Source organism: Panulirus ornatus, chromosome 15 (genome assembly GCF_036320965.1).
Source record: "Panulirus ornatus isolate Po-2019 chromosome 15, ASM3632096v1, whole genome shotgun sequence".
NCBI lineage: Eukaryota > Metazoa > Arthropoda > Malacostraca > Decapoda > Palinuridae > Panulirus > Panulirus ornatus.
The window spans coordinates 21,349,066-21,362,896 of NC_092238.1; positions in this window are offsets into that span (position 1 = coordinate 21,349,066).

Genomic DNA, 13,831 nt, shown 5'->3' on the forward strand with positions numbered 1-13,831 from the left:
ATATATGTGTACATTGAGATGTCTAGGCATGTATATTTGCGTGTGTGGACGTGTATGTATATACATTGTGTATGGGGGTGGGTTGGGCCATTTCTTTCGTCTGTTTCCTTGCGCTACCTCGCAAACGCGGGAGACAGCGATAAAGCAAAATAAATAAATAAAATAGAATATCCCTGGAGATAGGGGAGAAAGAATACTTCCCACGCAATCCTCAGGTGTCGTAGAAGGCGACTAAAGGGAACGGGAGCGGGGGGCTTGAAACCCTTCCCTCCTTTTGTTCTAACTTTCTAAAAGGGAAAACAGAAGTAGTCACGCGGGGAGTGCTCATCCTCCTCGAAGGCTCAGATTCGGGTGTCTGAATGTGTGTGGATGTAACCAAGATGAGAAAAAAGGAGAGATAGGTAGCATGTTTGAGGAAAAGAACTTGGATGTTTTGGCTCTGAGTGAAACGAAGCTCAAGGGTAAAGAGGAAGAGTCGTTTGGGAATGTCTTGTGAGTAAAGTCAGAGGTTAGTGAGAGGACAAGAGCAAGGGAAGGAGTAGCACTACTCCTGAAACAGGAGTGGTGGGAGTATGTGATAGGGTGTAAGAAAGTATACTCTTGATTGATATGAGTAAAATTGAAAGTTGAAGGAGAGAGATGGGTGATTACTGGTGCATATGCACCTGGGCAGGAGAAGAAAGATCATGAGAGGCAAGTGTCTTGGGAGCAGCTGATTGAGTGTGTTAGTAGTTTTGATGCACGAGACCGGGTTATAGTGATGAGTGATTTGAATGCAAAGGTGAGTAATGTGGCAGTTGAGGGAATAATTGGTGTACATGTGGTGTTCAGTGTTGTAAATGGAAATGGTGAAGAGCTTGTAGATTTATATGCTGAAAAAGGACTGGTGATTGGGAATACCTGGTTTAAAAAGAGAGATATGCATAAGTATACGTATGTAAGTAGGGGAGATGGCCAGAGAGCGTTACTGGATTACGTGTTAATTGATAGGCGCGCGAAAGAGAGACTTTTGGATGTTAATTTGCTGAGAGGTGCAACTGGAGGGATGTCCGATCATTATCTTGTTGAGGCGAAGGAGAAGTTTGTAGAGGTTTTCAGAAAAGAAGAGAGAATGTTGGGGTGAAAAGAGTGGTGAGAGTAAGTGAGCTTGGGAAGGAGACTTGTGTGAGGAAGTACCAGGAGAGACTGAGTACAGAATGGAAAAAGGTGAGAACAAAGGACGTAAGGGGAGTGGGGGAGGAATGGGATGTATTTAGGGAATCAGTGATGGATTGCGCAAAAGATGCTTGTGGCATGAGAAGCGTGGGAGATGGGTTTATTAGAAAGGGTAGTGAGTGGTAGGATGAAGAAGTCAGATTATTAGTGAAAGGGAAGAGAGAGGCATTTCGACGATTTTTGCAGGGAAATAATGCAAATGAGTGGGAGATATATAAAAGAAAGAGGCAGGAGGTCAAGAGAGAGGTGCAAGAGGTGAAAAAGAGGGCAAATGAGAGTTGGGGTGAGAGAGTATCATTAAATTTTAGGGAGAATAAAAAGATGTTTTGGAAGGAGGTAAATAAAGTGCGTAAGACGAGGGAACAAATGGGAACTTCAGTGAAGGGGGCTAATGGGGAGGTAATAACAGGAAGTGGTGAAGGGAGGAGATGAAGTGAGTATTTTGAAAGGTTTGTTGAATATGTTTGATGATAGAGTGGCAGATATAGGGTGTTTTGGTCAAAATGATGTGCGAAGTGAGAGGGTCAGGGAGAATGGTTTTGTAAACAAAAATGAGGTAGTGAAAGCTTTGCGGATGATGAACGCCGGCAAGGCAGAGGGTTTGAATGGTATTGAAGTAGAATTTATCAAAAAATGGGTTCACTGTGTTGCTGACTGGTTTGTGAGGATATTCAATATATATGTGGCTTATGATGAAGTAAGTGCCCGAAGATTGGCGGAATGCATGCATAGTGCCATTGTAGAAGAGCAAAGGGGATAAAGGTGAGGGTTCAAATTACAGAGGTATAAGTTTGTTGAGTATTCCTGGTAAATTATATGGGCGGGTATTGATTGAGAGGGTAAAAGCATGTACAGAGCATCAGATTGGGGAAGAGCAGTGTGGTTTCAGTAGGGGTAGAGGATGTGTGGATCAGGCATTTGCTTTGAAGAAAGTATGTGAGAAATATTTAGAAAAACAGATAGATCTGTATGTAGCATTTATGGATCTAGAGAAGGCATAAGCTAGAGTTGATAGAGATTGTCTGCGGAAGGTATTAAGAATATATGGTGTGGGAGGTAAGTATCTGGAAGCAGTGTAAAGTTTTTATCGAGGATGCAAGGTATGTGTACGAGTAGGAAGAGAGGAAAGTTATTGATTCCCATTGAATGTCAGTCTGCGGTAGGGGTAGGTGATGTCTCCATGGTTGTTTAATTTGCTTATGGATTGGGTTGTTAGGGAAGTGAATGCAAGAGTTTTGGAGAGAGGGGCAAGTATGTAGTCTGTTGTGGACGAGAGAGCTTGGGAATTGAATCAGTTGTCGTTCGCTGATGATACAGCACTGGTGCCTTATTCGTGTGAGAAACTGCAGAAGTTGGTGACTGAGTTTGGTAAACTACGTGAAAGTAGAAAGCTGAGAGTAAATGTAAATAAGAGCAAGGTTATTAGGTTCAAAAAGGATGAGGGACAAGTAAATTGGGGGGTAAGTTGGAATGGAGAATATTGGAGGAAGAGAAGTGTTTTAGATGTCTTGGAGTGGATTTACCAGCGAATGGAAGCATGGAAGCGGAAGTGAGTCACGGGATGGGGGAGAAGGTGAAGGTTCTGGGAGCGTTGGAGAATGTTTGGAAGGCATGAACGTTATCTTGGAGAGCAAAAGTGGGTATCTTTGAAGAAATAGTGGTTCCAACAATGTTATATGGTTGCGAGGCGGAGGCGGGTGGATGTGTTTGAAATGAAATGTTTTAGGACAATATTTGGTGTGAGGTAGTTTGATAGAGTAAGTAATGAAAGGGTGGGGGAGATGTGTGGTAATAAGAGTGTGGTTGAGAGAGCAGAAGAGGGTGTATTGGATTGATTTGGTCACACGATCACAACTGACTAACTTCCCAAGCCCTCTCATTCACAACAGACTGCATACTTGCCCCTCCCTCCAAGACTCTTGCATTCACCTCCCGAACAACCCCATCCATAAACAAATTAATCAACCATGGAGACATCACGAACCCCTGCCGCAAACCGACATTCAATGAAAACCAATTACTTTCCTCTCTTCCTACTCGTACACATGCCTTTTCACTGCTTCCACCAACTTGTCTCCCATACCTTATATTTTTAATGCCTTCCACAACGCACTTCTATCAACTCTATCATATGCCTTCTTCATATAATTTCCCAGGAACACTCATCAAACTTATACCTCTGTAATTTGAGCACTCACCTTTATCCCCTTTGCCTTTGCACAATGGCACTATGCAAGCATTCCGCCAATCCTCAGGCACCTCACCATGAGTCATACGTACATTAAATATCCTTACCAACCAGTCAACAACTCAGTCATCCCCTTTTTTAATAGATTCCACTGCAATACCATCCAAACCCGCTGCCTTACCAGCTTTCATCTTCCGCAAAGCTTTTACTACCTCTACTCTGTTTACCAAATCATTTTCCGTAAGCCTCTCACTTCGCACACCACCTCGACCAAAACAGCCAATATCTGCCACTCTTATCAGCTAACACATTCAACAAACATTCAAAATACTCACTCTTTCCCCTTCTCACATCAAAACTACTTGTTATTACCTCACCATTAGCCCCCTTCACCTATATTCCCATTTGTTCTCTTGTCGTACGCACTTTATTTACCTCCTTCCAAAACATCCTTTTATTCTCTCCAAAATTTAATGATACTTTCTCACCTCAACTCTCATTTGCCCTCTTTTTCACCACTTGCACCTTTCTCTTGACCTCCTGCCTCTTTCTTTTATACATCTAGTCATTTGCATTATTTCCTTGAAAAAATTGTCCAAATGCCTCTCTCTTCTCTTTCACTAATGGTCTTACCTCTTCATCCCACCACTCACAACCCTTTCTTATCTGCCCACCACGCACGCTTCTCGGGCCACAAGCATCTTTTGCGCAAGCCATCACTGCTTCCCTAAATACACCCCATTCCTCTCCCACTCCCCTTACGTCCTTTGCTCTCACCCTTTTCCATTCTGCCCTCAGTCTTTCCGGGTACTTCCTCACACAAGTCTCCTTCCCAAGACCACTTACTCTCACCACTCTCTTCACCCCACCATTCTCTTTTCTTTCTGAAAACCTCTATAAATCTTCACTTTCGCCTCCACAAGATATTGATGAGACATCCCTCCAGTTGCACCTCTCAGCACATTAACATCCAAAAGTCTATTTCATGTGCCTATCAATTAACACTTAATCCAATGACGCTCTCTGGCCATCTCTCCTACTTATATACGTATATTTATGTATATCTCTCTTTCTAACCAGGTATCCCCAATCACCAGTCCTTTTTCAGCACACAAATCTACAAGTTCTTCACCATTTCCATCTACAACACTGAACACCCCATGTGCACCAATTATTTCTTGAACTGCCACATTACTCACCTTTGCATTCAAATCACCCATCACTATAACCCGGTCTCGTGCGTCAAAACTACTAACACACTCACTCAGCTGCTCCCAAAACACTTGTCTCTCTTGATCTTTCTTCTCATGCCCAGAGGCAAATGCACCAATAATCACCCATCTCTTTACATCCACTTTCAGTTTTACCCATATCAATCTAGAGTTTACTTTCTTACATTCTATTACATACTCCCACCACTTCTGTTTCACGATTAGTGCTACTCCTTCCCTTGCTCTTGTCCTGTTACTAACCCCTAACTTTATTCCCAAAACATTCCCAAACCACTCTTTCTGTCTCTGTCTCTGTCTGTCTGTCTGTCTGTCTGTCTGTCTGTCTGTCTGTCTGTCTGTCTGTCTGTCTGTCTCTCTCTCTCTCTCTCTCTCTCTCTCTCTATATATATATATATATATATATATATATATGTATATATATATATATATATATATATATATATATATATATATATATATATATATATATATATATATATATATATAAATATATATATATATATGGTGTTATGGTGCTGAGTAACGGTTGGTGTGGAGTCGGGTGGCGCGCGCCTTAATTTCGTGGCTGTTGGACCGACTGTTTAGCTGGTGCCGGAAACCTGGTCCTGTTCCTGAATACGTGTAGGCGAGCCAGCGGCGTCGGGGCGGTGGTGAGGATGGGCTGCAACTCCAGCAAGGACATGGTCACACCCATCGACAACGGTAACCTCCAGAAGACCGATTTCGACGATGAAGGCCTGCACTGTGGCTGAGAGATTGACTTGAGGAGGCAGAAGTGATATTGTGACAATGATTGTGTCAGCGTCGCGTCGCCTCGCCGCAGTGTATCGAGACAGACTTCCCCAGAACTTTTAAAGGGGAAGTAAATGTTTATAGTTGTGTTAATGGAGTGATAGTTTTCATGCATGGTGTTTTTGACAAGAAAATAGTGAAGTTGGAGAAAAATGTAGCTTAGACATTGAAGCTTATTGATACAGTGGTGAAATTGATGAGAACTGCTATTGGCGTTTGTGTGAATAAATTGTACATTTCCTTTTCCATAGCCAGAGGTTGAACCATTATGTGACATTCATTTTTTTCATTCATTTCAAGCTAAAAGTTTGTTTTCTAAATTGTTTCTTACATTTTTCATATGTATATATATGTATGTGTGTGTGTGTGTGTGTGTATGTGCGTATGTGTGTGTATGTGTGTGTGTGTGTATATGTATATATATATGTATATTATCCCTGGGGATAGGGGTGAAAGAATACTTCCCACGTATTCCTCGCGGGTCGTAGAAAGCGACTAGAGGGGACGGGAGCGGGGGGCCGGAAATCCTCCCCTCCTTGTATTAACTTTCTAAAATGGGAAACAGAAGAAGGAGTCACGCGGGGAGTGATCATCCTCCTCGAAGGCTCAGAGTGGGGTGCCTAAATGTGTGTGGATGTAACCAAGATGTGAAAAAAGGAGAGATAGGTAGTATGTTTGAGGAAAGGAACCTGGATGTTTTGGCTCTGAGTGAAACGAAGCTCAAGGGTAAAGGGGAAGAGTGGTTTGGAAATGTCTGGGGAGTGAAGTCAGGGGTTAGTGAGAGGACAAGAGCAAGGGAAGGAGTAGCAATACTCCTGAAACAGGAGTTGTGGGAGTATGTGATAGAATGTAAGAAAGTAAATTCTCGATTAATATGGGTAAAATTGAAAGTTGATGGAGAGAGGTGGGTGATTATTGGTGCATATGCACCTGGGCATGAGAAGAAAGATCATGAGAGGCAAGTGTTTTGGGAGCAGCTGAATGAGTGTGTTAGCGGTTTTGATGCACGAGACAGGGTTATAGTGATGGGTGATTTGAATGCAAAGGTGAGTAATGTGGCAGTTGAGGGAATAATTGGTATGCATGGGGTGTTCAGTGTTGTAAATGGAAATGGTGAAGAGCTTGTAGATTTATGTGCTGAAAAAGGACTGATGATTGGGAATACCTGGTTTAAAAAGCGAGATATACATAAGTATACTTATGTAAGTAGGAGAGATGGCCAGAGAGCGTTATTGGATTACGTGTTAATTGACAGGCGTGCGAAAGAGAGACTTTTGGATGTTAATGTGCTGAGAGGTGCAACTGGAGGGATGTCTGATCATTATCTTGTGGAGGCTAAGGTGAAGATTAGTATGGGTTTTCAGAAAAGAGGAGTGAATGTTGGGGTGAAGAAGGTGGTGAGAGTAAGTGAGCTTGGGAAGGAGACCTGTGTGGGGAAGTACCAGGAGAGACTGAGTACAGAATGGAAAAAGGTGAGAACAATGGAAGTAAGGGGAGTGGGGGAGGAATGGGATGTATTTAGGGAATCAGTGATGGATTGCGCAAAAGATGCTTGTGGCATGAGAAGAGTGGGAGGTGGGCTGTTTAGAAAGGGTAGTGAGTGGTGGGATGAAGAAGTAAGAGTATTAGTGAAAGAGAAGAGAGAGGCATTTGGACGATTTTTGCAGGGAAAAAATGCAATTGAGTGGGAGAAGTATAAAAGAAAGAGACAGGAGGTCAAGAGAAAGGTGCAAGAGGTGAAAAAAAGGGCAAATGAGAGTTGGGGTGAGAGAGTATCATTAAATTTTAGGGAGAATAAAAAGATGTTCTGGAAGGAGGTAAATAAAGTGCGTAAGACAAGGGAGCAAATGGGAACTTCAGTGAAGGGCGTAAATGGGGAGGTGATAATAAGTAGCGGTGATGTGAGAAGGAGATGGAATGAGTATTTTGAAGGTTTGTTGAATGTGTCTGATGACAGAGTGGCAGATATAGGGTGTTTTGGTCGAGGTGGTGTGCAAAGTGAGAGGGTTAGGGAAAATGATTTGGTAAACAGAGAAGAGGTAGTAAAAGCTTTGCGGAAGATGAAAGCCGGCAAGGCAGCAGGTTTGGATGGTATTGCAGTGGAATTTATTAAAAAAGGGGGTGACTGTATTGTTGACTGGTTGGTAAGGTTATTTAATGTATGTATGACTCATGGTGAGGTGCCTGAGGATTGGCGGAATGCGTGCATAGTGCCATTGTACAAAGGCAAAAGGGATAAGAGTGAGTGCTCAAATTACAGAGGTATAAGTTTGTTGAGTATTCCTGGTAAATTATATGGGAGGGTATTGATTGAGAGGGTGAAGGCATGTACAGAGCATCAGATTGGGGAAGAGCAGTGCGGTTTCAGAAGTGGTAGAGGATGTGTGGATCAGGTGTTTGCTTTGAAGAATGTATGTGAGAAATACTTAGAAAAGCAAATGGATTTGTATGTAGCATTTATGGATCTGGAGAAGGCATATGATAGAGTTGATAGAGATGCTCTGTGGAAGGTATTAAGAATATATGGTGTGGGAGGAAAGTTGTTAGAAGCAGTGAAATGTTTTTATCGAGGATGTAAGGCATGTGTACGTGTAGGAAGAGAGGAAAGTGATTGGTTCTCAGTGAATGTAGGTTTGCGGCAGGGGTGTGTGATGTCTCCATAATTGTTTAATTTGTTTATGGATGGGGTTGTTAGGGAGGTAAATGCAAGAGTTTTGGAAAGAGGGGAAGTATGAAGTCTGTTGTGGATGAGAGAGCTTGGGAAGTGAGTCAGTTGTTGTTCGCTGATGATACAGCGCTGGTGGCTGATTCATGTGAGAAACTGCAGAAGCTGGTGACTGAGTTTGGTAAAGTGTGTGGAAGAAGAAAGTTAAGAGTAAATGTGAATAAGAGCAAGGTTATTAGGTACAGTAGGGTTGAGGGTCAAGTCAATTGGGGAGGTGAGTTTGAATGGAGAAAAACTGGAGGAAGTGAAGTGTTTTAGATATCTGGGAGTGGATCTGGCAGCGGATGGAACCATGGAAGCGGAAGTGGATCATAGGGTGGGGGAGGGGGCGAAAATTCTGGGGGCCTTGAAGAATGTGTGGAAGTCGAGAACATTATCTCGGAAAGCAAAAATGGGTATGTTTGAAGGAATAGTGGTTCCAACAATGTTGTATGGTTGCGAGGCGTGGGCTATGGATAGAGTTGTGCGCAGGAGGATGGATGTGCTGGAAATGAGATGTTTGAGGACAATGTGTGGTGTGAGGTGGTTTGATCGAGTGAGTAACGTAAGGGTAAGAGAGATGTGTGGAAATAAAAAGAGCGTGGTTGAGAGAGCAGAAGAGGGTGTTTTGAAGTGGTTTGGGCACATGGAGAGGATGAGTGAGGAAAGATTGACCAAGAGGATATATGTGTCGGAGGTGGAGGGAGCAAGGAGAAGAGGGAGACCAAATTGGAGGTGGAAAGATGGTGTGAAAAAGCTTATGAGTGATCAGGGCCTGAACATGCAGGAGGGTGAAAGGCAGGCAAGGAATAGAGTGAATTGGATCGATGTGGTATACCGGGGTCGACGTGTTGTCATTGGAGTGAATCAGGGCATGTGAAGCGTCTGGGGTAAACCATGGAAAGTTGTGTGTGGCCTGGATGTGGAAAGGGAGCTGTGGTTTCGGGCATTATTGCATGACAGCTAGAGATTGAATGTGTACGTGTAGGAAGAGAGGAAAGTGATTGGTTCTCAGTGAATGTAGATTTGCGGCAGGGGTGTGTGATGTCTCCATGGTTGTTTAATTTGTTTATGGATGGGGTTGTTAGGGAGGTGGATGCAAGAGTTTTGGAAAGAGGGGCAAGTATGAAGTCTGTTGTGGATGAGAGAGCTTGGGAAGTGAGTCAGTTGTTGTTCGCTGATGATACATCGCTGGTGGCCGATGCTTGTGAGAAACTGCAGAAGCTGGTGACTGAGTTTGGCAAAGTGTCTGAAAGAAGAAAGTTAAGAGTAAATGTGAATAAGAGCAAGGTTATTAGGTACAGTAGGGTTGAGAATCAATTCAATTGGGAGGTAAGTTTGAATGGAGAAAAACTGGAGGAAGTATAGTGTTTTAGATATCTGGGAGTGGATCTGGCAGCCGATGGAACCATGGAAACGGAAGTTAATCATAGGGTTGGGGAGGGGGCCAAAATCCTGGGAGCCTTGAAGAATGTGTGGATGTCGAGAACATTATCTCGGAAAGCAAAAATGGGTATGTTTGAAGGAATAGTGGTTCCAACAATGTTGTATGGTTGCGAGGCGTGGGCTATGGATAGAGTTGTGCACAGGAGGGTGGATGTGCTGGAAATGAGATGTTTGTGGACAATATGTGGTGTGATGTGGTTTGTTCGAGTAAGTAATGTAAGGGTAAGAGACATGTGTGGAAATAAGAGGAGCGTGGTTGAGAGCGCAGAAGAGGGTGTTTTGAAATGGTTTGGGCACATGGAGAGAATGAGTGAGGAAAGATTGATCAAGAGGATGTATGTGTCGGAGGTGGAGTGAACGAAGAGAAGTGGGAGACCAAATTGGTGGTGGAAAGATGGTGTGAAAAAGCTTATGAGTGATCGGGGCCTGAACATGCAGGAGGGTGAAAGGCGTGCAAGGAATAGAGTGAATTGGATCGATGTGGTATACCGGGGTCGACGTGCTGTCATTGGAGTGAATCAGGGCATGTGAAGCGTCTGGGGTAAACCATAGAAAGTTGTGTGGGGCCTGGATGTGGAAAGGGAGCTATGGTTTCGGGCATTATTGCATGACAGCTAGAGACTGAATGTGAACGAATGGGGCCTTTGTTGACTTTTCCTAGCGCTATCTCGCATACATGAGGGGGGGGGAGGTAGATGTTATTCCATGTATGGCGAGGTGGTGATGGGAATGAATAAAGGTAGACAGTGTGAATTGTGTGCATGTGTATATATGTATAAGTCTGTGTGTGTATATATATGTGTACATTGAGATCTATGGGTATGTATATTTCCCTGTGTGGACGTGTATGTATATACACGTGTATGGAGGTGGGTTGGGCCATTTCTTTCGTCTGTTTCCTTGCGCTACCTCGCAAACGCGGGAGACAGCGACAAAGCAAAATAATAATATATATATATATATATGTATATATATATATATATATATATATATATATATATATATATATATATATATATATATATATATATATATATATATATATATATATGTAAATATATATATATATATATATATATATATATATACATATATATATATATATATATATATATATATATATATATATTTTTTTTTTTTTTTATACTTTGTCGCTGTCTCCCGCGTTTGCGAGGTAGCGCAAGGAAACAGACGAAAGAAATGGCCCAACCCCCCCCACACACATGCATATACACACGTCCACACACGCAAATACACATACCTACACAGCTTTCCATGGTTTACCCCAGACGCTTCACATGCCTTGATTCAATCCACTGACAGCACGTCAACCACGGTATACCACATCGCTCCAATTCACTCTATTCCTTGCCCTCCTTTCACCCTCCTGCATGTTCAGGCCCCGATCACACAAAATCTTTTTCACTCCATCTTTCCACCTCCAATTTGGTCTCCCTCTTCTCCTCGTTCCCTCCACCTCCGACACATATATCCTCTTGGTCAATCTTTCCTCACTCATTCTCTCCATGTGCCCAAACCACTTCAAAACACCCTCTTCTGCTCTCTCAACCACGCTCTTTTTATTTCCACACATCTCTCTTACCCTTACGTTACTCACTCGATCAAACCACCTCACACCACACATTGTCCTCAAACATCTCATTTCCAGCACATCCATCCTCCTGCGCACAACTCTATCCATAGCCCACGCCTCGCAACCATACAACATTGTTGGAACCACTATTCCTTCAAACATACCCATTTTTGCTTTCCGAGATAATGTTCTCGACTTCCACACATTCTTCAAGGCCCCCAGGATTTTCGCCCCTTCCACCACCCTATGATCCACTTCCGCTTCCATGGTTCCATCCGCTGCCAGATCCACTCCCAGATATCTAAAACACTTCACTTCCTCCAATTTTTCTCCATTCAAACTCACCTCCCAATTGACTTGACCCTCAACCCTACTGTACCTAATAACCTTGCTCTTATTCACATTTACTCTTAACTTTCTTCTTCCACACACTTTACCAAACTCAGTCACCAGCTTCTGCAGTTTCTCACATGAATCAGCCACCAGCGCTGTATCATCAGCGAACAACAACTGACTCACTTCCCAAGCTCTCTCATCCCCAACACACTTCATACTTGCCACTCTTTCCAAAACTCTTGCATTTACCTCCCTAACAACCCCATCCATAAACAAATTAAACAACCATGGAGACATCACACACCCCTGCCGCAAACCTACATTCACTGAGAACCAATCACTTTCCTCTCTTCCTACACGTACACATGCCTTACATCCTCGATAAAAACTTTTCACTGCTTCTAACAACTTTCCTCCCACACCATATATTCTTAATACCTTCCACAGAGCATCTCTATCAACTCTATCATATGCCTTCTCCAGATCCATAAATGCTACATACAAATCCATTTGTTTTTCTAAGTATTTCTCACATACATTCTTCAAAGCAAACACCTGATCCACACATCCTCTACCACTTCTGAAACCATACTGCTCTTCCCCAATCTGATGCTCTGTACATGCCTTCACCCTCTCAAATCAATACCCTCCCGTATAATTTACCAGGAATACTCAACAAACTTATACCTCTGTAATTTGAGCACTCACTCTTATCCCCTTTGCCTTTGTACAATGGCACTATGCACGCATTCCGCCAATCCTCAGGCACCTCACCATGAGTCATACATACATTAAATAACCTTACCAACCAGTCAACAATACAGTCACCCCCTTTTTTAATAAATTCCACTGCAATACCATCCAAACCTGCTGCCTTGCCGGCTTTCATCTTCCGCAAAGCTTTCACTACCTCTTCTCTGTTTACCAAATCATTTTCCCTAACCCTCTCACTTTGCACACCACCTCGACCAAAACACCCTATATCTGCCACTCTATCATCAAAAACATTCAACAAACCTTCAAAATACTCACTCCATCTCCTTCTCACATCACCACTACTTGTTATCACCTCCCCATTTGCGCCCTTCACTGAAGTTCCCATTTGCTCCCTTGTCTTACGCACTTTATTTACCTCCTTCCGGAACATCTTTTTATTCTCCCTAAAATTTAATGATACTCTCTCACCCCAACTCTCATTTGCCCTTTTTTTCACCTCTTGCACCTTTCTCTTGACCTCCTGTCTCTTTCTTTTATACATCTCCCACTCAATTGCATTTTTTCCCTGCAAAAATCGTCCAAATGCCTCTCTCTTCTCTTTCACTAATACTCTTACTTCTTCATCCCACCACTCACTACCCTTTCTAATCAACCCACCTCCCACTCTTCTCATGCCACAAGCATCTTTTGCGCAATCCATCACTGATTCCCTAAATACATCCCATTCCTCCCCCACTCCCCTTACTTCCATTGTTCTCACCTTTTTCCATTCTGTACTCAGTCTCTCCTGGTACTTCCTCACACAGGTCTCCTTCCCAAGCTCACTTACTCTCACCACCCTCTTCACCCCAACATTCACTCTTCTTTTCTGAAAACCCATACAAATCTTCACCTTAGCCTCCACATGATAATGATCAGACATCCCTCCAGTTGCACCTCTCAGCACATTAACATCCAAAAGTCTCTCTTTCGCACGCCTGTCAATTAACACGTAATCCAATAACGCTCTCTGGCCATCTCTCCTACTTACATAAGTATACTTATGTATATCTCGCAGGTATTCCCAATCATCAGTCTTTTTTCAGCACATAAATCTACAAGCTCTTCACTATTTCCGTTTACAACACTGAACACCCCATGTATACCAATTATTCCCTCAACTGCCACATTACTCACCTTTGCATTCAAATCACCCATCACTATAACCCGGTCTCATGCATCAAAACCACTAACACACTCATTCAGCTGCTCCCAAAACACTTGCCTCTCATGATCTTTCTTCTCATGCCCAGGTGCATATGCACCAATAATCACCCACCTCTCTCCATCAACTTTCAGTTTTACCCATATTAATCGAGAATTTACTTTCTTACATTCTATCACATTCTCCCACAACTCCTGTTTCAGGAGTATTGCTACTCCTTCCCTTGCTCTTGTCCTCTCACTAACCCCTGACTTTACTCCCCAGACATTCCCAAACCACTCTTCCCCTTTACCCTTGAGCTTCGTTTCACTCAGAGCCAAAACATCCAGGTTCCTTTCCTCAAACATACTTCCTATCTCTCCTTTTTTCACATCTTGGTTACATCCACACACATTTAGGCACC